Consider the following 25,225-nt stretch of genomic DNA (forward strand, 5'->3'; position numbering starts at 1 on the left):
TGAACGTATGCCTGCGAGAGTGGAAGCTGCCATCGAGGCTAAGGGTGGGCTAACACCGTACTGAATTCCAGCATTGCCGATGGAGGGCGCCACGAACTTTTAAGTCATTTTCAGCCAGGTGTCCGGACACTTTTGATCACATAGTGTACATGGCCATGGGGAGAGGTGAAACAAGTTCCATATACATCAAGCAGAGCAGGAGCTACACGGTATAAAGGGGCTGCGAGATTACTTTGCGGTATGAGGCAGTTATCTCTATTTTTTCCATACCACTTATTAAGGTCGTCTGTCTTTAGACGTCGGTAATGTGATCTGCTGTTGGAAACAAACTGAACAAAAGCCATACTGGAGTACATCTCCGTGGAGATAAAATGCTGAATTTAGAAGTTTTAAAATTTAAGCTTAGGTGTTACGAAAATGTAGAGTTTTGCTAAAACTACGCGTTAAAGAGCTCGAAGAAGTGTCGTTTTTGGTATGACTTGCTGCATTGAAATGTCATGGAATGGGACACCGCCAGACAAAACTGTTACAAAGTTGTCTTTGGGAATATGAACCATTTACATTTACATTCGTACTCAGCAAGCCACCGCTCGGTACATGGCGGAGGGTATCTTGTATCACTACTAATCATTTCCTTACCTGTTCGACTCGCATATGGTGCAAGAGAAGAATGACCATCTGTGTATCTCTGTACGATCCATAAGCTCTGTTATTCTCTTATTCGTGGCCCTTATGTGCAGTGTACGTCGGCGGCAGTAGAATCGTTCTGCAGTCAGCCTCAAATACCAGTTCTCTAAATTTTTTCAGTAAGCCTCGCGAAAAGATCTTTGTCTTTCCTCCAGGGATTTCCATTTGAGTTCACGAAGCATCTCCGTTATACTCGCTTGCTGATCTAACCTACCGGTAACAAACCTAGCAGCCAGCGTCTGAATTGCTTCGAGGTCTTCCTTTCATCGAACCTGTTGTGGATCACAAACAGTCGAGCAGTATTGAAGAATGAGTCGCACTAGTGTTCCATACGCGGTGTCCTTCACAGATTAAGGGGAAGTTGGCCATTCGGCTTCTTTATCACAGTTCTCACACGCTCGTTCCATTCATATCGCTGTGCAACGTTACGCCTATATTTGTAATAGGCGTAGCTGTGTCAGGCAGCACACTATTAATGCTTTATTCGAAGGTTGTTATTCCCACTCATTTGCATTAATTTACATGTTTCTACATTTAGAAAAAGCTGCTAATCATCATGTTGTTGTTGTCGTTGTTGTCTTCAGTCCTGAGACTGGTTTGATGCAGCTCTCCATGCTACTCGATCCTGTGCAAGCTTCTTCATCTCCCAGTACTTACTGCAACCTACATCCTTCTGAATCTGCTTAGTGTATTCATCTCTTGGTCTCCCTCTACGATTTTTACCCTCCACGCTGCCCTCCAATGCTGAATTTGTGACCCCTTGATGCCTCAGAACATGTCCTACCAACCGGTCCCTTCTTCTTGTCAACTTGTGGCACAAACTTCTCTTCTTCCCAATTCTATTCAATACCTCCTCATTAGTTATGTGATCTACCCATCTAATCTTCAGCATTCTTCTGTAGCACCACAATTCGAAAGCTTCCATTCTCTTCTTGTCCAAACTATTTATCGTCTATGTTTCACTTCCATACATGGCTACACTCCATACAAATACTTTCAGAAACGACTTCCTGACACTTAAATATATACTCGATGTTAACAAATTTCTCTTCTACAGAAACGCTTTCCTTGCCATTGCCAGTCTACATTTTATATCCTCTCTACTTCGACCATCATCAGTTATTTTGCTCCCCAAATAGCAAAACTCCTTTACTACTTTAAGTGTCTCATTTCCTAATCTAATTGCCCCAGCATCACCCGACTTAATTCGACTACATTCCATTATCCTCGTTTTGCTTTTGTTGATGTTCATCTCATATCCTCCTTTCAAGACACTGTCCATTCCGTTCAACTGCTCTTCCAAGTCCTTTGCTGTCTCTGACAGAATTACAATGTCATCATCGAACCTCAAAGTTTTTATTTCTTCTCTATGGACTTTAATAGCCACTCCGATTTTTTCTTTTGTTTCCTTTACTGCTTGCTCAATATACAGATTGAATAACATCGGGGACAGGCTACAACCTTGTCTCACTCCCTTCCCAACCACTGCTTCCCTTTCGTGCCCCTCGACTATTATAACTGCCATCTGGTTTCTGTACAAATTGTAAATAGCCTTTCGCTCCCTGTATTTTACCCCTGCCACCTTCAGAATTTGAAAGAGAGTATTCCAGTCAACATTGTCAAAAGCTTTCTCTAAGTCTGCAAATGCTAGAAACGTAGGTTTGCCTTTCCTTAATCTGTTTTCTAAGATAAGTCGTAGGGTCAGTATTGCGTCACGTGTTCCAACATTTCTGCGGAGTCCAAACTGATCTTCGCCGAGGTCGGCTTCTATCAGTTTTTCCATTCGTCTGTAAAGAATTCGCGTTAGTATTTTGCAGCCGTGACTCATTAAACTGAGAGTTCGGTATTTTTCACATCTGTGAACACCTGCTTTCTTTGGGATTGGAATTATTATATTCTTCTTGAAGTCTGAGGGAATTTCGCCTGTCTCATACATCTCGCTCACCAGATGGTAGAGTTTTGTCAGGACTGGCTTTCCCAAGGCCGTCAGTAGTTCCAATGGACTCCCGGGGCCTTGTTTCGACTCAGGTCTTTCAGTGCTCTGTCAAACTCTTCATGCAGTATCGTACCTCCCATTTCATCTTCATCTACATCCTCTTCCATTTCCATAATATTGTCCTTAATGATTCTGCAATGATAGCTGTGGGGCATTGTGTATCGTAGTTGCCCTCTGTAGTCGAATGTAGAACTTTTCATGCGTAGTAGACTGACTCAGAAGAAGGTGAACCACAGTTGGCAACGGTGTTATACCAACTAGAAATTTTTTCTAAGTCATCTTGTATCTTCCTACAGTCACCCAACGACAACACCTTCTCGTACACCACAGCAACATCAGCAAATAATACAAGTTACTGCTCACCATGTCCATCAGATCATTTATTTCCACGTACAGAGATTAAGAGCGGTCCTATCACACTGCCTTGGGGCACTCCAGGCGATACTCTTGTGTCTGACGAACCCTCGCAGTCGAGGACCAAGTTGTGTATTCTATTACATAAGAAGGCTGCGAACCACTCACATACTTGGGAACCTACTGGCTCCGACCCTCATTAACAGTCTGAAGCTCGCACCGCTTATATGCTTTCTGGAAATCAAGGAATATGGGCCCTTCCTTTTGCCAACCATCACGCTTGCCAGTTATCGTTTGCACAGTTCGAAACTTACCTTATGCCGCCTTTAACTTCTTATGCCGCCTTTAACTCGCTGTAGTGAAATTAATCTATTCGAATTCCATACAAGACAAGTACCGTAACTGAGGTGTCACTACAGCAGGTTGTTTTTCTCTTCTGTGCCAGAGTGTTTGAGGAAAGCTACAAGAATGTTATTAAAGTTTTAAAGTGAGCTATAGAAAGTGCTCAGTTTGATAGTAGAAGGGAGCTCAGAATATCCGGACTAGGAATTTGGGACCGGAGTTGCTAGTTGCTGCGGACCTGGAAATGAGGATTGATGTTTAGTTCCCTCATATCCTAATCTTTTGAGGTCGTTGATAACAGCAGTGAGGGTAGGTGGGCGACGAGAAAATCTGGGTTATCTGGGGCTTAGAGGACTGAGTACGTGCAAGGGTGCACAGGGAGTAGATGCAGCAGGAGGGAGCGGAAGTTGACATTTGAAGATGTTCAAATAGCTCTGAGCACTATGGGACTTAATTTCTGAGGTCATCAGTCCCCTAGAACTTACAACTACTTAAACCTATCTAACCTAAGGACATCACACACATCCATGCCCGAGGCAGGATTCTAACCTGCGAGCGCAGCGGTCGCGCGGTTCCAGACTTAAGCGCCTAGAACCGCTCAGCCGCACCGGGCGGCTTTGAAGATGTAATTATGACAGTCTTTACGGGGTATGTCCAAGTTTGGCAAGTAGTGTTTTTCTTAACGAGGATTCTTTAGGAATGTGGTACGTGAGGATGTTGGTTAGTCTGAGGACATAGATTTGTTGCGCTGTGACATCGTAAATGGAACGAGATCAGTTGGACGAGGTGATGATATTGATGGAATAAGTGGTGATTTTGTTGATGGTGTTGCAGCTATGACAGCTGCGTTTGATGCTGGTATTGGTAGCTGATCTGCTAGATATCCAGAAAGTCAATAGCTGCAAAAGAAATAACTATTGAACTTCATGATTGTAAAGATATAAGGGGAAAGAATGTCCACCCCCGGTAGCTGAGCGCTGCCGGCACGGTAGACTCAGCGTGTTCGGTCAGAGGGCTGCTTGCCCTGTGTAATAAAAAACTAAGTGAAGGAATCAACGATCAACTTGGACGGATGTCTTGAGACGTCCGCCCAGACCAAACCCAACGAACAATACAGAACAAAAAAAAAAGTGGTCAGCGCGACAGAGTGTAAATCCTGAGGGCCCGGGTTCGATTCCCGGCCGGGTCGGAGGTTTTCTCCGCTCAGGGACTGGGTGTTGTGTTGTCCCAATCATCATCATTTCATCCCCATCGACGCGCAAGTCGCCGAAGTGGCGTCAAATCGAAAGACTTGCACCAGGCGAACGGACTACCCGACGGGAGGCCCTAATTACACGACTTCTTTTTTTTTTTTTTTTTTTTTTTTTTTTTAGGGGAAAGAATGTACGAAATAGAAGGTGGGAAATAGAAACACCGGAGAGGATAATGAATATGTGTGGTCATAGTAGTGGAATAGAGATGGATGTACCTAACAGTTGAAGTGATGGTAATAGGAAGATAAAGTGAAAGCTGAAGGAAGGAGATGGGACATCAGTGGCGGCCATCAAAAGACAGGCCGCTTCACAAGTGAATGGCGATGACGCCAGAGGCGACACGGGTGAGATGCGATGGCGGAGGCGGCTACACGGATGACGGGCGATGACGGAGGCGGCTGCGGAGGAGGTGCCTACGGCGACGGGCGAGGAAATTTTATTCAAACGCGGAAACGACCCAAAGAGTCACCCAGGTTAGTCACTCCGTCACTTAATGAGGGAATCCAGCCATCGGATGTGCCACCATTCTGCCACAAAAATAGTTAATAAGTTGCCAGTGCTCACATAGCAACTGAGAACCCACACAAATTGAGGAATTAAATAATAACATTTACACAGTAACTAACAGTTGACTTCGTATGATATCATAATGAATCAACAGATAGTCGGCCATCTCTTTTAACAGGGTGCAGTAACAGATTGGAGAACTGCAAAATTTTCCTAGAACTACAAATTAATGCTCAACCGGGCACTTAAGTATTTGTTGTATCTGTGGAGTTAGCGGTTAATTCTATCCAAACAGAAATGCAATGTGAGCAGGGTCTTCTAATAGTTATACCTCCACATTAAAAATGTTATGTCCACTAATGTAAGGACACTCGAATACAGTGTTTGTAACTGTTTTGAAATAACCGGTTACTACCGTGGTCAATGCTTACTTCGGTAAAAAGATAGCGTGCAATACAGGTAACCGTTTATAACGATGCCGATGAATACTCATTAATCGGTCGTTAACGTGTGCCACGTTATTCGTCCCGAGCATCAGTACAAAAATATAGAAGTAAAGTTTAGAAATAGTCAACGCTTAAATGTTTGTTTTCAATAGTAAAAAAATTGAAATGGCTCTGAGCACTATGGGACTTAACATCTGAGGTCATCAGTCACCTAGAACTTAGAACTACTTAAACCTAACTAACCTAAGGACATCACACACATCCATGCCCGAGGGATTCGAACCTGCGACCGTAGCAGCAGCGCGGTTTCGGACTCAAGCGCCTAGAACCGCTCTTCAATAGTACATTTTTTGCTACAAATTCCGTACTGCGTGTGTTCTTAAAAAGTGCTTTATGTGACATTGTTAATTGTTTTCCTTGCTTCATAGTACAGTATGTATCAAAAACAATATCCGATTTGGCACGTCTACATTTCTGAAACTAATAAACATGTACAATGAACTTTTTTGGATGAACGGGAAACTCAAAAAGTTTTTTTTTTTCATACCTTTTCATAGGTGTTCATTGTGCCCCCCTTGAGATGCACGGCATATGTCACTGTGGTATTCACATTGTTCCCACACTGCAACGAGCATGTCTTGAGTTACAGCTTCCACAGCTGCTGTTGTGCGATTTCTGTTTATTCATTATTCTTGGTAACGGAGGCACATAAAGTCTTTTATAAACCCCCACAATAAAAAATCACATACAGTCAGGTCCGGTGACCTTGGAGGCTAGTAATGTAAGGCTCAATCATTTGGTCCAGTGCGACCGATCCATCATTCAGTAATCCTTAGATTTAAAAATTCCCGCACTTCCAGATGCCAGTGTTGGTAAATGAAATCGTTCGTACTGTGGGAAAAGAAAGTTGTCAAGCATATCAAGATATGTGCTTCCTGTAACAGTATTTTCGGCAAAGAAAAATGGACCATACACCTTTTTCCCGTGAAACTGCACGAAACACATTAAATTTTGGGGAGTCCCTCTCATGTTGTACAACTTCATGTGGTTGTTCCGTACCCCATAATCTCACATTATGACGGCTCACCTTTCCATTTAGATGGAAAGTTATCCCGTCACTAAACACTAAGTTTGGAAGAAAATTGTCATCCTCCATCTTGCCAAGAATGAAATTACAGAATTCCTTACGTTGTTGTTTGTCATCTTCACGAAATTTGGTATGGTTTCATGTGTAAACGTCGACGCAACACACGCTAGACGGACATCGGCGGCATGCTGAGCTGTCGAGCATTACTGCGAACAGATTTCTGCGGACTCCTTGTGAAACTGTGGCAACGGCCTTGCCGCAGTGGATACACCGGTTCCCGTGAGATCACCGAAGTTAAGCGCTGTCGGGCGTTGCCGGCACTAGGATGGGTGACCGTCCAGCCGCCATGCGCTGTTGCCATTTTTCGGGGTGCACTCAGCCTCTTGATGCAAATTGAGGAGCTACTCGACCGAAGAGTAGCGGCTCCGGTCAATGAAATCCATCATAACGACCGGGAGAGCGGTGTGCTGACCACACGCCCCTCCTATCCGCATCCTCAGCTGAGGATGACACGGCAGTCGGATGGTCCCGATGGGCCACTTGTGGCCTGAAGACGGAGTGCTTGTGAAACTATGGCGGATGTGTTCGGCGTCTGTGTAGACACTCGGTGATTTGCGTTTACACAAACATACTGTTTCTCGGAACTGTTCATGCCATCGTCTAATGCTCTGTGTTGTAGAAGGATCCACACCATACTTAGTACGAGAGTCACACTGAAGAGTTATTATTGACCTCCACTTCGCAAAACGGACACAAAAACGCTTCTTGTTGTCTCGACACCATTTTTACTAGAACTGAAGTGGACGCACACTACTGCTAGCTCGCGGGAACCATGTAAAACTCGTGAGTTTGCTCTTTCCAACAGTACGTTGTTCACGCACATATCTCAAATAACATAACAGTTACGATTTTTTAAATATCGGACGACTCTTTTTGATACACCCCCCCCCCTAGTTCCCACGAATACCGAAAAATGCTTCATCGTACGTTTTGAGACAAATGATTCCGACAGCTCAAGGCCCTTCTCTAAGGCGACTTCAGTGTTAACACGCAGTATTCCTGTAGTCAGATTTGTAACGTTCGTGATTGTCGGACGTGACGAATAGCGTTGACAAGACGCCCCGTATTTCACGGGACGCCCCGTATTTCCGGCATAATTTTATACGTCCTGCAGGGACAGGCTCTGTCTCGTATTTCAACTTCATTCGATTATTATTGCGAAATCTTATGCGGCACAGGTGGCAGGTGCCCATTATCTACGCACGTACCGCATGAAGATATGACTAGCTTGGCTATCAGTCTATGATAGTCCCGGACGTGGCCGATATTCGCCGATTCCCATCCTCTCGCGTGTCGCCGCACGTCTTTCTTTGCCTCTGTGTGTCCGTTCTATTTATTTATTAGCCGTCTCACTTTCTACCATTTTGGGTTTAACATTTTCGTTCGTTTGCTAACTCGTTTAAATGCTATGTCAACGCATGTTAAAAATACTGGAAGGATTTTTTTAATTCCATCCTTCTACATCTACATCTACATCTATACTCCGCGAGCCACCTTACGGTGTGTGGCGGAGGGTACTTATTGTACCACTATCTGATCCCCCCTTCCCTGTTCCATTCACTGCTTGTAAGTCTCCGTATTTGCTATAATTTCTCGGATCTTTTCGTTGTGATCATTACGCGAGATATATGTGGGCGGTAGTAATATGTTGCCCATCTCTTCCCGGAATGTGCTCTCTCGTCATTTCGATAATAAACCTCTCCGTATTGCGTAACGCCTTTCTTGAAGTGTCCGCCACTGGAGTTTGTTCAGCATCTCCGTAACGCTCTCGCGCTGACTAAATGTCCCTATGACGAATCGCGCTGCTTTTCGCTGGATCATGTCTATCTCTTCTATTAATCCAACCTGGTAAGGGTCCCATACTGATGAGCAATACTCAAGAATCGGACGAACAAGCGTTTTGTAAGCTACTTCTTTCGTCGATGAGTCACATTTTCTTAGAATTCTTCCTATGAATCTCAACCTGGCGCCTGCTTTTCCCACTATTTGTTTTATGTGATCATTCCACTTCAGATCGCTCCGGATAGTAACTCCTAAGTATTTTACGGTCGTTACCGCTTCCAATGATTTACCACCTATGGCATAATCGTACTGGAATGGATTTCTGCCCCTATGTATGCGCATTATATTACATTTATCTACGTTTAGGGAAAGCTGCCAGCTGTCGCACCATGCATTAATCCTCTGCAGGTCCTCCTGGAGTACGTACGAGTCTTCTGATGTTGCTACTTTCTTGTAGACAACCGTGTCATCTGCAAATAGCCTCACGGAGCTACCGATGTTGTCAACTAAGTCATTTATGTATATTGTAAACAATAAAGGTCCTATCACGCTTCCCTGCGGTACTCCCGAAATTACCTCTACATCTGCAGATTTTGAACCGTTAAGAATGACATGTTGTGTTCTTTCTTCTAGGAAATCCTGAATCCAATCACAAACCTGGTCCGATATTCCGTAAGTTCGTATTTTTTTCACTAAACGTAAGTGCGGAACCGTATCAAATGCCTTCCTGAAGTCCAGGAATACGGCATCAATCTGCTCGCCAGTGTCTACGGCACTGTGAATTTCTTGGGCAAATAGGGCGAGCTGAGTTTCACATGATCTCTGTTTGCGGAATCCATGTTGGTTATGATGAAGGAGATTTGTATTATCTAAGAACGTCATAATACGAGAACACAAAACATGTTCCATTATTCTACAACAGACTGACGTAAGCGAAATAGGCCTATAATTATTCGCATCTGATTTATGACCCTTCTTGAAAATGGAAACGACCTGCGCTTTCTTCCAGTCGCTAGGTACTTTACGTTCTTCCAGCGATCTACGATAAATTGCTGATAGAAAGGGGGCAAGTTCTTTAGCATAATCACTGTAGAATCTTAAGGGTATCTCGTCTGGTCCGGATGCTTTTCCGCTACTAAGTGATAGCAGTTGTTTTTCAATTCCGATATCGTTTATTTCAATATTTTCCATTTTGGCGTCCGTGCGACGGCTGAAGTCAGGGACCGTGTTACGATTTTCCGCAGTGAAACAGTTTCGGAACACCGAATTCAGTATTTCTGCCTTTCTTCGGTCGTCCTCTGTTTCGGTGCCATCGTGGTCAACGAGTGACTGAATAGGGGATTTAGGTCCGCTTACCGATTTTACATATGACCAAAACTTTTTAGGGTTCTTGTTTAGATTGTTTGCCAGTGTTTTATGTTCGAATTCGTTGAATGCTTCTCTCATTGCTCTCTTTACGCTCTTTTTCGCTTCGTTCAGCTTTTCCTTATCAGCTATGATTCGACTACTCTTAAACCTATGATGAAGCTTTCTTTGTTTCCGTAGTACCTTTCGTACATGATTGTTATACCACGGTGGATCTTTCCCCTCGCTTTGGACCTTAGTCGGTACGAACTTATCTAAGGCGTACTGGACGATGTTTCTGAATTTTTTCCATTTTTGTTCCACATCCTCTTCCTCAGAAATGAACGTTTGATGGTGGTCACTCAGATATTCTGCGATTTGTGCCCTATCACTCTTGTTAAGCAAATATATTTTCCTTCCTTTCTTGGCATTTCTTATTACACTTGTAGTCATTGATGCAACCACTGACTTATGATCACTGATACCCTCTTCTACATTCACGGAGTCGAAAAGTTCCGGTCTATTTGTTGCTATGAGGTCTAAAACGTTAGCTTCACGAGTTGGTTCTCTAACTATCTGCTCGAAGTAATTCTCGGACAAGGCAGTCAGGATAATGTCACAAGAGTCTCTGTCCCTGGCTCCAGTTCTGATTGTGTGACTATCCCATTCTATACCTGGTAGATTGAAGTCTCCCCCTATTACAATAGTATGATCACGAAACTTCTTCACGACGTTCTGCAGGTTCTCTCTGAGGCGCTCAACTACTACGGTTGCTGATGCAGGTGGTCTATAGAAGCATCCGACTATCATATCTGACCCACCTTTGATACTTAACTTAACCCAGATTATTTCACATTCGCATTCGCTAATAACTTCACTGGATATTATTGAATTCTTTACTGCTATAAATACTCCTCCACCATTGGCGTTTATCCTATCCTTGCGGTATATATTCCATTCTGTGTCCAGGATTTCGTTACTGTTCACTTCCGGTTTTAACCAACTTTCCGTTCCTAATACTATATGCGCACTATTTCCTTCAATAAGAGATACTAATTCAGGAACCTTGCCCTGGATACTCCTGCAGTTTACCAATATTACGTTAACTTTTCCTGTTTTTGGTCTCTGAGGACGGACGTTCTTTATCAACGATGATAATGTCCTCTCTGGTAAGCCGTCAGGTATTTTATCGTTTCGCCCAAGGGGGGGTCCCTCTAACCTAAAAAACCCCCGTGTGCACGCCACACGTACTCTGCTACCCTAGTAGCTGCTTCCGGTGTGTAGTGCACGCCTGACCTGTCTAGGGGGGCCCTACAGTTCTCCACCCAATAACGGAGGTCGATGAATTTGCAACCATTATAGTCGCAGAGTCGTCTGAGCCTCTGGTTTAGACCCTCCACACGGCTCCAAACCAGAGGACCGCGATCGACTCTGGGCACTATGCTGCAGATATTAAGCTCAGCTTGCACTCCGCGTGCGATGCTGGTTGTCTTCACCAAATCAGCCAGCCGCCGGAAGGAACCAAGGATGGCCTCAGAACCCAAGCGGCAGCCGTCATTCGTTCCGACATGTGCTACTATCTGCAGCCGGTCACACCCAGTGCGTTCAATAGCTGCCGGAAGGGCCTCCTCCACATTACGGACGAGACCCCCCGGCAAGCACACCGAGTGCACACTGGCATTCTTCCCCGACCTACCCGCTATTTTCCTGAGGGGCTCCATAACCCGCCTAACGTTGGAGCTCCCTATAACTAATAGGCCCGCCCTCTGTGACTGTCGGGACCTTGCCGGAGAATCGGCCACTGGCCCAACAGGCGAGGCATCCTGTGGTGGCTCGGAAACGATGTCATCACCACTAGGAAGCACCCCGTACCTGTTGGAAAGGGGTAAGGCAGCTGCCACGCGGCCAGATCCCACCTTCGCCTTTCGGCCAGGCACGCGCGAGCCCACCACTGTCCGCCATTCACCCTGGAGTGATGGCTGATCGGTAAGATGCTCACTGCCGGAAGACGCAGCGACATCAGGGGTTCCATGTGATTCCAAGGCCACCGAAGTAGGCATAGGTCTCACCACAGTTGCCCCAACGCCACTACGAGCCGACGCCTGCGCCTCGAGCTCGATGAGCCTAACAGACAAAGCCTCCACCTGCCCCCGAAGAGTGGCCAATTCTCCTTGCGTCCGCTCACAACAACCACAGTCCCTACACATGACTATGTTTACCCTACTCTATACGGTGACAAATTCCCAAGATAATCTTCTGATGAGCTACTCTGATAATCAAGAAACACTCACTGAAATACGAGACGCGAAAACTACGCTAGGTTTTCCCAGAAAAACTATTTAAAAGCTAAGCGCAGCAAATAAGTACAAAAACGCTTTATACAAACAGTACTCGCTGCTGCTGGTGCTCTCGCTCTGGCTGTCACAAGACAACTGCTGATTCAAGTGACTAGTGGCTAACGGCCGCGAAACAAACAAAAGACGGTTTTAGGGCGCTTTCTGTTCTAAACGATCAAGAAAACACTAAGAAATCTAACACGAAAACTACGTAAAGTTTTATCAAGAACTGTTAGTTACTATGCAGAGCAGATAAACACAAATAGAATCCTTTCCTTAGTGGAAGGTCGTAAACAAAATGCAAAATAAACGCTTTATACAAACAGTACTCGCTGCTGCTGGTGCTCTCGCTCTGGCTGTCACAAGACAACTGCTGATTCAAGTGACTAGTGGCTAACGGCCGCGAAACAAACAAAAGACGGTTTTAGGGCGCTTTCTGTTCTAAACGATCAAGAAAACACTAAGAAATCTAACACGAAAACTACGTAAAGTTTTATCAAGAACTGTTAGTTACTATGCGGAGCAGATAAACACAAATAGAATCCCTTCCTTAGTGGAAGGTCGTAAACAAAATGCAAAATAAACGCTTTATACAAACAGTACTCGCTGCTGCTGGTGCTCTCGCTCTGGCTGTCACAAGACAACTGCTGATTCAAGTGACTAGTGGCTAACGGCCGCGAAACAAACAAAAGACGGTTTTAGGGCGCTTTCTGTTCTAAACGATCAAGAAAACACTAAGAAATCTAACACGAAAACTACGTAAAGTTTTATCAAGAACTGTTAGTTACTATGCGGAGCAGATAAACACAAATAGAATCCCTTCCTTAGTGGAAGGTCGTAAACAAAATGCAAAATAAATGCTTTATACAAACAGTACTCGCTGCTGCTGGTGCTCTCGCTCTGGCTGTCACAAGACAACCTTGATTGTCATTCTAGTTTAAAACTACGTCCATTGTTCTGCGGGAACTGCTTAAGCGTTGAGTGCGTTACGCTTGTGAATGATTTCTAAAACTATTGAAAAAATGAGCGATTTAAGTGGCAGTGACACAGATACTTGGTCTAGAAGTGGTGGAATACCTTTTAAGGAAGTCGAACTGCGGAAATATTTGTTCCTGGTTGAGACGAGTAAAAGGAAACTCGTGCAAGGCGTACTGACGCCTCTAGTAAAGATTGCTCCTGTGGCCGTGGAGGCGCTGCTGATGTAAAACAACATGCATCTACTAAATCTCACATAGCTCTTGTTAGCAGTAGAGCATCAAGTGCCTCATTCAATATTTGTCGAAGCCTGAACCATTTGCCTCGGAGACGGACAAGATTGCTGCTGAGAACTCGCATCTGTATATCTCACGGTAAATCATTTTCTTGATTACAATGGAATGTATTGTTCAGACATATTACTACGTTATATAAGCAGCGATTTAAAAATCGCTCAAAGTTTTAGCTGCGGAAGAACAAAAGCGGAAGCTGTTAGATGCGAAGTGTTGGCCAAAGAATATGTTAAAAATATTTTAAAGACCATCCAAGAGAAAAATCTGTATTTTTCTATAGCGATAGATGCAAATAATAAAACAATAGAAAAAAGTTTCCAATTTGCTTACGATTTTTTTATTAAAGTTTCGGCACTGGTGGCTGACAACAGTAATGTAGTCTTCGGCAAAAACCACTCCATTTGCACATCTTTTAGCTGAAAATGGTAAAAATTGCCAAAGCTGATTGCCCCGTCTATATTCTCCACAGTACTGCAAAATACAGAACTGATAAACTGGAAGTGAATGTAGAAAGTTTGACACTGAAAATATGCAGTCACTTAGTAGATCTGCTAAACGAACAGCGGACCTGCAGTTACAATTTGAAACGAATTAGACGCAAGAGGAAGAAATAATAAAACATGTTGCCACGAGATCTTTATCTCTTAGTCCTGCTGTCGAAAAAGTATTAAAAATATGGTCTGCACCAAAAACTCATTTTCTGGAATTCCGCAATGTGTGGCCTCGGCTATTTGAAAAGTAATCACATGCGAAGAAAAAGATAAAAACTTCGGTGTACTCGCGTTTCCGCATAACGTAATGTTTTCGATAGAGACAACATTGCAGAAGATAGAATCACATTCTCTGTCAGTTGCTGAGACGCTATGCTGAAATGCACGGGATTCGCGAAAAGATGAGCAAAGAATAAAAAGTAAGACAAGAGAAATGATGGGTGAACAAAGCACTAATGCAAAAGAATCTATTCGTAACGATTTTCTACTGTTCTACATCAGTTTTGTAGAATATTTGTAACCGTTAAACGACTCCCCAGAAAACAGTATCCTTTCCAAGAAGCTGCTTTTAAACTTAAAATCACCAATAAATTACGACCACTTTCAAGCATCGATCAAATGAACACGGACTCTCCATACGAAGACTTTCCAATAATAAAAAGAAGTCTGGACGTGACACAATCTTTTGATGACAAAAATAAGGGCGCAGTTGAGAAATGGAAGAAAATCATGGAAGGGTTTACGAAGAATGATATCGGTGACATATTTTCCCATGTTATCATTCATCTTTAGTATCTATTGCCCGCATCTCGTGGTCGTGCGGTAGCGTTTTCGCTTCTCACGCCCGGGTTCCCGGGTTCGATTCCCGGCGCGGTCAGGGATTTTCTCTGCCTCGTGATGGCTGGATGTTGTGTGCTGTCCTTAGGTTAGTTAAGTTTAAGTAGTTCTAAGTTCTAGGGGACTGATGACCATAGATGTTAAGTCCCATAGTGCTCACAGCCATTTGAACCATTTTTCTTTAGTATCTATTGTTCCAACTGCTTCGTAGAAAGGGTTTTTTCACAATGGCATTAAAATGGACTGATGTACGATGTACCCAGAATTTGATAAGAAATGAATTTGTGGATATTATAACTGCACTGATTTTTTCAATATGTAAAATCAAACAAAAACATGTTGAACTTACTCATTCTTCATTAAACTATAATAAAGACCAATAACCACAAAAATTTTGTTTTTCATTTGTCCTTGTTAAAAAATGAAATCAGGTCTTTTTCTTCCCAGCTGAACATTTGTCCCTTACAGGGTAAAAAGACAGTCTGGCGAGACTTACGATTAATGACCCGTAGGCCCTTGAATGATACCGACATGTACTGATTCAGAATTACAGAGACCAGCGATCAGACAGAAGTTCGACAAATAATATTACCAGCATGCGGTGTCAGACTATAGAAAGAAGAACACACTGACCATACCGTATTCATACTTCCATTCCTGTGCAAAGACAGCCGCTGTCTTCAAACTGATGATAGCGTCTACGGATGCTATTATCACTTGGAGGATTTCATTGGAACTTACACGGAACGCATGTTGCACTGTAAGAACAGATTTAGTTCTAGCAAGCCGTAAAACACTAAAGGCTTTTGTTGATCAGTCGCCATCTTTGCTATTAGCGCTCTGTAATAGAAGACCGGAAACAGTGCTTGCGCATGCGCACAGGTATACAAACAAAACTGTTTGAGCTGCTCCTTCATTTGATTTATTATTTATATTTATAACTTGAGTGTACTAAATGCTACAAAGCCTTAAAATCACTGATATTAATTTTGAAAAACTCAGTATTAGAAGGACGATAGAGTCATGAGAGAAGGAACACAAGCTCGGATGTCTGGGAAAGCTAATCGGCGGTTCTCTTTCAAAGGCATTTCACATAGTGTAAGATGTTTGTGGAGATCACAGAAAGCTTAAATCCAAATGGCCACACGGGGATATCAACCGCCATCGCCCGAGGACCATCAGGCACCTCACAACCGCGCCGACTCACGTGAGAATTGCGTTTGATGATTGCCGTACGAGTCATACTTTGACGGTAATATCAGGCGACAAATATTCAACTGAATCATATTCGACAATCCTGGGTCACATTTACCGAATATCATATGGCGACCTCTATGCTGGAGGCCCATCGGGATCTAGTCTATTAACATAACAGTAATGGACGCCCACATAAGAGGCAGTATTCTAATACGCCATTTTTTATTCAACTGAGTAGGAAATTTTGAGGATGTGTCGTGTCCCAAGAACTAAATTGAAAAAGAATTACATAAATCGTAATATTTCACAACCTTATTCACTCAATATTTTTTTAGGTGGATTACCTTGTTAGCGAAACGATAAGCGTGATTGAGTAGCTTATGCAAAATACATTTCTTATATTGTCGATTTAAATATTGATACTAGCTTTTTGATTTAACTGTATGAAATTATATGCTCATACGATTAAATGAAGTCTATAGAGCGAATTTACTGAGTGTAGTGTCGGAGTGGAAAGATCCTGGACTCCTATTCAAAAGGACGAAGGTTCCTATTCTCGTCTGGTGGCCCAATTTATGTTTTCCTTAAATCGCTTGAAGTGGATGATTTCTTTGGAAGAGCCAGCCGATTTCATTTCCCAATCCGAGCTTACTCTACCTCTAAGGATCTTGTCGACTGTACGTCAAACCCTCATCTTCTTTCCTTCCTTCCAACGAATTTAGAAATAAAGTTGGCGATATTCACAAAAAATATTTTATTTGTAAACCAATACTGGTTGACTGACAACTGTAAATAAAAATCTGAAATAAATGGAAAAAAAGACAGATATGTCGAGGGAATCCTGTTTGGTGCATACAAAAGTAGCTAGTGAAAGGTTCTACTGGTTAACATTCCTCAAAGTGGAGAAACAGAAAATAAACTTAAAAAAATGGTTATTCAGTTTTAAGTCCGTCTATCACACTTCCTCCTTTTTCTTCTTCTTGCTCTTCCTGGCGTTGGTCCCTCATCTTTTCGGGTCGCGCACTTTAATTTTGGATTTGGCAGTGTTAGTGGTAAGAGGGTAGCTGGATGCTCACTGTGGCCCAACCACTTTTCAAATTTCACACTTCCATTTCTTCTCTTTTCTAGCGCAGAAAACTGTATTTTCCTTTTTGCTTCAGGCATTTGTGTCTACAGATAAAGTATTGATGGACACACCTACGGTATAACGTACACGTCCACCTCCTCCCTCAGAGTCCACTACAATCGATATGCCTTGTGAAACTGAATGTGGTCTGAGCAATCTTTAACGGTTCGTCTTCATCCGCACATAAAGGCAAAACTACTGTTACGATTAATTTGCTCAACTAGGGAATGGGCTGTTTTCCTGAGAATTGGAGCGGATTTCGGACAGATAGCCTGCTGCCATGTTTACTCTGTTCTGGCTGATGGAACGACAGCTCGATAACGGCCGTACAAGGAAGCGACACAGAAGATATTGGCAACACTGTTTCGCCATGCGGATTACGCGAATGCCGTAACTAGAAGCCCCCTCCCATGTTTTACCAGTTTGAGTTCGGTTCGCTCTAGTCCCAGCCTACGAGGACATGGGCTGTAAAGAACACAGTTCCACAACAACCTGCACTGATCTCACAAATAATAAATTAAAGATGGAAGAATTTAAAAAAAAGAGCCACCATGACTGCAAAATAACTTTGAAACCGTCGTCGCGCTGAGACACCGATGCAATTTACTGTCAGTAGCCTTACAACCAAGTGAGTAGTTTAGGCAGTTATCTCTACAAATGCGTGAGATTTCTGTACTGAATAAAATGTGTGTTCCCCAAATGACAGGAGTGGGCAATAGCTCCATCTTGCCCTCCGATGATTACAACATAGCACTCAGACATGGTGCACTGGTAATTAGCACAACGAAAGCACTTGAGCGTCCGGTTTAACCCGGAAAGTAGAATGTGGTAAGAACAGCATAGTAGCCGAAGAAGATGGCAATACCATGGTATTATAATGGGAATAGGAGTTGGTACAATCTCCGTCATTTGAAATGGCCCTGTGGTACGGAGACGCCAGCTTCCGAATTTTTATTGCCAACTTTTTTTGTGCACGGTAAAGATGGTCTACACAGAGCGCAGTTGCTGCGGGAGATACGAGGTGAGGACTTTGTGAGAAAGCCATTGTCGTCATATTCTCTGGACTTCTAACCTGTTTCAAGTGTTTGGAATTCGCTTAAGATAAGGATTCCAGTTAGGTCCAACTCCTCGCATGAGCGTGCTACTGGTAGGGTTTGCTCCTCTTAGGCAGTAGCTAATAACTGCCGCCAGGGACGCATTGTCCATCAGTGCTTTCGTTGAATTCAAAGTGCAAAGTTGTGTTGGCGGATCTTAGTGACCCACGCAGCGTATTTTGGAACAGTCGAATGTGATTTCTTCACCTGTTTCTTAGCCATTCTTTTGATTCTAAATTTGCTGCCGCATCTCCTAAGACATATAGATAAGAATTACAAAGCTCTTACACAAGCGTGTGATTCAGTATGTCGTAGTGTAGTCTTCTTCATGTGACATTCGAGTGAATTAAAAGCTTAACTTTATCTGATTGAGCTGTACCTGATCTACTAACCTCTTTGGTGTTTGCTACAGTGATACGTACAGCACCCCGGGCCTCCTTCGCATATCGGTTATTGATGAAGAGAAAAACTTTTACTGTTGTCTGCTGTTGATGATACTTAGTGGATGGTGTTGGAAACACGGGAAAAAGGAAAGATTGCTGTTTGACGTCCCTTCCACAACGATGTCCTTATGGAATGTGATTTCTTCAGCTGTTTCTTAGCCATTCTTTTGATTCTAAATTTGCTGCCGCATAGCTCGAATAGCCCATGAGAGAGGAAGGAAACACGTTGTGGCGTCTTCTAAGGAGCCATCCTAGCTTTCGCTTCGGATAACTTACGGAAGCTAGAGAAAAAATAAAGCAGGATGAGCCGTAGGGGATTTCAAAATCTGTACTGCCATGGAGTCCAGTGTGTTTTAAACACTACACCATCTCGTTCGGTGGGAGTATCTGGTGGCTGGCTGTAGCATACCACCAACTGACTGCAACGTTGTGCATTAACGTTTTCCTGATCCGATATGTGCAGCAGTTGTGCTTTTTGTTCAAGTGAATAATATGACTAATCTGATGGCACCTAAAGACTAGTCGCCACATCGATGACACCATTTAATCGTTTAAAGTAGACCGCATCCGTGGTCTAGTGATTTGCATTGTTGACACGAGGTCTCGGGTTCGATTCATCAGATTTTTCTTTGGTGGAAAGGTCAGGAACGGGGTTTATTGTACTCGTAATCAGATTCATGAACGATGTCGTATCGCGTAGCTCAAGACGCGAACAGGGGCTGCATTGTTGTCAGTTACAAGCGACAGTTGCCTCCCCATACACGTGCTTTGTGCTTGCAGAAATAGTGTATCCTGCCTTTCGCTTGCTTATGTAGAACTTTCGTTTACCACCACCATCAGCCATGACAACTTGCAACAAATGGAATTAAAATTCACTAAATAACTCGTTACGATCGCGTTTAATACTCACACCGCACACAACATTCACAGCAGAGCGCTCAGAACACTACTGAAAGCTCATTGGCTGCCGGAGAATGCCTGACGCAGGTGCCCAGAGCAAGCCTAAACTGATTCGTCATCATTCGTGATTCCAATTATAAGTTTGGCGAGGCCAAATGATCAGCTTCTTGATAAATTTAGTAGCGAAACTGACACATAAGATGCCGAAGTGGAGTTAAATTGAAAGACTTGCATTAGGATGGTAGTCAAACGATACTGCTGTTTTTTTACATAGGGTAATACAACTAACTAGAACAATGTTACTTTTCAACACGATAATTTTGCACCTGCGAGGAGGTGTAAAAATTCCCAGTTTTTTCGGATTGCCTGAACACATATATTGGTTCATCTACATCTACTTCTACATTTATACTCCGCAAGCCACCCAATGGTGTGTGGCGGAGGGCACTTTACGTGCCACTGTCATTACCTCCCTTTCCTGTTCCAGTCGCGTATGGTTCGCGGGAAGAACGACTGCCGGAAAGCCTACGTGCGCGCTCGTTTTGATCTCCTCGGGAGGTATAAGTAAGGGGAAGCAATATATTCGATACCTCATCCAGAAACGCACCCTCTCGAAACCTGGACAGCAAGCTACACCGCGATGCAGAGCGCCTCTCCTGCAAAGTCTGCCACATGAGTTTGCTAAACATCTCCGTAACGCTATCACGCTTGCCAAATAACCCTATGACGAAACGCGCCGCTCTTCTTTGGATCTTCTCTATCTCCTCGGTCAACCCGACCTGGTACGGATCCCACACTGATGAGCAATACTCAAGTATAGGTCGAACGAGTGTTTTGTAAGCCACCTCCTTTGTTGGTGGACTACATTTTCTAAGGACTCTCCCAATGAATCTCAACCTGGCACCCGCCTTACCAACAATTAATTTTATATGATCATTCCACTTTAAATCGTTCCGTACGCATACCCCCAGATATTTTACAGAAGTAACTGCTACCAGTGTTTGTTCCGCTATCATATAATCATACAATAAAGGATCCTTCTTTCTATGTATTCGCAATACATTACATTTGTCTATGTTAAGGGTCAGTTGCCACTCCCTGCACCAAGTGCCTATCCGCTGCAGATCTTCCTGAATTTCGCTGAAATTTTCTAATTCTGCTACTCCTCTGTATACTAAAGCATCATCCGCGAAAAGCCGCATGGAACTTCGGACACTATCTACTAGGCCATTTATATATATTGTGAAAAGGAATGGTCCCATACCACTCCCCTGTGGCACGCCAGAGGTTTCTTGAGCATAGAGAAATGCTTTTCGCTGTTGGCGAATCTTTGTCCGTACGCTTGTTTCTTTAATTTGTCGAACTCGTGACAGTCAATAGACAAAATATTCGGGCTACGTGCAGGATCTTCCATACCTGCCACAGCGCTAACGCAACGTCCTGCGCGGCACGCACGTTTCTTTACAGACTTCGTTAGTGCATGTTGGAGCGTCCGGTAGCAGTAGAGTGATGGTGGACGGTTTACAATAATGGTAAAGTCCAGACATCAGTCTTTCAACAGGTCATAGAGGAAGAAATGGGTTTCTTGTCTCCATATTGTTGACAAAGAATTAAGGGGCTAGAAAAGGGTGGATTTTCGAACCGATATTTATGATTTTATTCAATAAGAATAACAGTCAGTTTACAAAACTGACTTTCGACCCTTCTTCTACATCTTTAAGATTGTATTATATACTATTTTAAGTAAAAAACTTACACACAGAGGACAGTACACGAAGTCGACGAAAAGGCTTCGCCATCGCATAGTGCCAGGGCAGTTGGTGGGAGCTATGAACCTAGCACAAAATTTCGAATACTGCTTTGAAACTAATACTTTCTAACGTAGTACGTAGGGATATTTAAAAAAATGTTATTCACGAAATGGCGGCACTCTGAATAACTCTACGTTTTCGACTGAAAAGTCGCTATAAAAACGTGCATCAAAAATCGAAATACACTCCTGGAAATTGAAATAAGAACACCGTGAATTCATTGTCCCAGGAAGGGGAAACTTTATTGACACATTCCTGGGGTCAGATACATCACATGATCACACTGACAGAACCACAGGCACATAGACACAGGCAACAGAGCATGCACAATGTCGGCACTAGTACAGTGTATATCCACCTTTCGCAGCAATGCAGGCTGCTATTCTCCCATGGAGACGATCGTAGAGATGCTGGATGTAGTCCTGTGGAATGGCTTGCCATGCCATTTCCACCTGGCGCCTCAGTTGGACCAGCGTTCGTGCTGGACGTGCAGACCGCGTGAGACGACGCTTCATCCAGTCCCAAACATGCTCAATGGGGGACAGATCCGGAGATCTTGCTGGCCAGGGTAGTTGACTTACACCTTCTAGAGCACGTTGGGTGGCACGGGATACATGCGGACGTGCATTGTCCTGTTGGAACAGCAAGTTCCCTTGCCGGTCTAGGAATGGTAGAACGATGGGTTCGATGGCGGTTTGGATGTACCGTGCACTATTCAGTGTCCCCTCGACGATCACCAGTGGTGTACGGCCAGTGTAGGAGATCGCTCCCCACACCATGATGCCGGGTGTTGGCCCTGTGTGCCTCGGTCGTATGCAGTCCTGATTGTGGCGCTCACCTGCACGGCGCCAAACACGCATACGACCATCATTGGCACCAAGGCAGAAGCGACTCTCATCGCTGAAGACGACACGTCTCCATTCGTCCCTCCATTCACGCCTGTCGCGACGCCACTGGAGGCGGGCTGCACGATGTTGGGGCGTGAGCGGAAGACGGCCTAACGGTGTGCAGGACCGTAGCCCAGCTTCATGGAAACGGTTGCGAATGGTCCTCGCCGATACCCCAGGAGCAACAGTGTCCCTAATTTGCTGGGAAGTGGCGGTGCGGTCCCCTACGGCACTGCGTAGGATCCTACGGTCTTGGCGTGCATCCGTGCGTCGCTGCGGTCCGGTCCCAGGTCGACGGGCACGTGCACCTTCCGCCGACCACTGGCGACAACATCGATGTACTGTGGAGACCTCACGCCCCACGTGTTGAGCAATTCGGCGGTACGTCCACCCGGCCTCCCGCATGCCCACTATACGCCCTCGCTCAAAGTCCGTCAACTGCACATACGGTTCACGTCCACACTGTCGCGGCATGCTACCAGTGTTAAAGACTGCGATGGAGCTCCGTATGGCACGGCAAACTGGCTGACACTAACGGCGGCGGTGCACAAATGCTGCGCAGCTAGCGCCATTCGACGGCCAACACCGCGGTTCCTGGTGTGTCCGCTGTGCCGTGCGTGTGATCATTGCTTGTACAGCCCTCTTGCAGTGTCCGGAGCAAGTATGGTGGGTCTGACACACCGGTGTCAATGTGTTCTTTTTTCCATTTCCAGGAGTGTAAGAATATATTTCAAAAATTCTGCGTACTAGAGTGATAAAAGGCCAACTAACAAGTTACAGAAAGGTATAATGTAATTACATGTACATTTCTTGAGTTAGCTCTGCACAACTGGAAAAAATTTGTTTTGAAAAAGAAAAAAAAGCGTTTAAAGTTTCAACTTGTGTTTTTTAATATAGAAGTGGAACAAATCTTTAATGAACAATGCCTGAACCGTAGTACAGTTGGCCTTTTTTTCGCAAATGTCGGAACATTCTCATTTTGACGAAATGATATCGATTAACTGGCCTCTGCTTACCAATCCAAGCGTTTTTTTTGTACGATTGGGATTAGTTTTCGAACCTCTTCTGTCAGTACAAATACGTTTGTTATTTTCAGACACTCACCTAAATACAAAAAACAAGCGTAATGGCTCGTTATGCATACGCGAGACAAGCGCATGCTTCCAGACTGTTTGTCCTAAACGAATCATCTTAAGAAGAGAAATCGTGTTGAGAGTAGTATTTTAGTTGATACAAATGCCATCTGTGATACTATTCGAAACTAACAGCACCCCTGCTCCGTAGATAGCCATTATACTACTACATCGGTTGTATTCGGATGGCTAGATCGCCGTGCAGTAAATCGCGGTTTTAACATATTTCAACATTTATGGCACACTGTACATGAATGAATCTTAAAAATAGTCTCTCTAATGAACATTTTAAGTCAACCAAATAAGGTAGGCAAAACAATTTATACGCTGGCCTGTAGTCTTAATTGAACATTTGGAGCCCGCATCTCGTGATCGTGCGGTAGCGTTCTCGCTTCCCACGCCCGGGTTCCCGGGTTCGATTCCCGACGGGGTCAGGGATTTTCTCTGCCTCGTCATGGCTGGGTGTTGTGTGCTGTCCTTAGGTTAGTTAGGTTTAATTAGTTCTAAGTTCTAGGGGACTGATGACCATAGATGTTAAGTCCCATAGTGCTCAGAGCCATTTGAACCATTTGAACATTTGGACACACCATTGTAAAGTTTAAATAATCATGCCTTACACTGATTTAATGGACATGAAGTGAAGGTATGATGCGGGAACGGACCTGCCTGCTAGGTCAAATGGTTATTGTAGTTGCCGTTTGATACAGACGGCCCGGTTCGATTACCAATACCGAGTTGGGCGGCGCAGCGGTAAGACAGTGGATTGACTCGTATTCGGCAGGACATTAGTTCTAATCCAGATTTAGGTCTTCTGTGATTTCCGTAAGTCGTTTGAGACAAATGTCGGGATGGATTCTTTGTAAATGGCGCGTCCTAATTCCTTCCCCGATCCGAGCTTGCGCTGTCTCTCGTGTTCTTGCTGTCCGCGGACTATATACCTGAAGTCTTCCTTCCTCCCCTCTTCGTAAAAACTAAACTTAGCTCGAACAGGCCATGAAGGCCCATCGGTACCGACCGGCCGCCGTGTCACCCTCAGACCACAGGCGTCACTGGTTGCGAATATGGTGGGGCATGTGGTCAGCACACCGCTCGCCCGACCATACGTCAGTTTTCCAGACCGGAGCCGCTACTTCCCGATCAAGTAGCTCCTCGGTTTGCCTGACAAGAGCTGAGTGCAGCCCGCTTGCCAACAGCGCTCGGCACACCGGATGGTCACCCATCCAAGTGCTAGCCCAGCCTGACAGCGCTTAACTTCGGTGAGCTGATGGGAACCGGTGTTACCACTGCTGCAGAGCCGTTGGCCCCTTCTTCGATTATCGGTGAAAATTTTTTAATTGGATGAAAAATCCTGGAAGCTGGTCCACTCGGCTTTGCGAGGGTGGTGAAAAACTGTTTGATGTCAAAGGCAGAGGTCTCGAGACGGAAGCCACTGAAGTGCCTACAAATCAAAACGCTCGGTCCAAGTTTTCAGCCGCATATATTTATTTACTTTCATTTCATCGTTGTGCTTTGATTTACCTGTAGTGAAGTATCGTATTCTGGAATAATCAAATTTAACTGTACACGTTTGAGTAGACATGCGATCTGTGAGTTATCAAGCTACGATCGTTGTGGTTGTTTGTTGTTCCGGTCTTCAGTCCTGAGATTGGTTTGATGCAGCTCTCCATGCTATCCTATCCTGTGCAAGCTTCTTCATCTCCCAGTACCTACTGCAGCCTACATCCTTCTGAATCTGTTTAGTGTATTCATCTCTTGGTCTCCCTCTACGATTTTTGCCCTCCACGCTGCCCTCCAATATTAAATTGGTGATCCCTTGATGCCTCATAATATGCCCCACCAACCGA

At 44.2% G+C, this 25,225-nt stretch overlaps 1 protein-coding gene and 1 pseudogene across 1 annotated transcript in view; one reads left to right on the plus strand and one right to left on the minus strand.

Annotated features, from left to right (window-relative positions):
- Nucleotides 1-25,225, plus strand: part of LOC124795581 — a 479,635-nt gene that overhangs the window by 316,956 nt on the left and 137,454 nt on the right. The gene's annotated exons all lie outside the window — the stretch shown is intronic.
- Nucleotides 24,566-24,683, minus strand: LOC124796753 (annotated as a pseudogene).

The sequence above is a fragment of the Schistocerca piceifrons genome, chromosome 4 (assembly GCF_021461385.2).
Source record: "Schistocerca piceifrons isolate TAMUIC-IGC-003096 chromosome 4, iqSchPice1.1, whole genome shotgun sequence".
In the NCBI taxonomy this organism is placed as follows: domain Eukaryota; kingdom Metazoa; phylum Arthropoda; class Insecta; order Orthoptera; family Acrididae; genus Schistocerca; species Schistocerca piceifrons.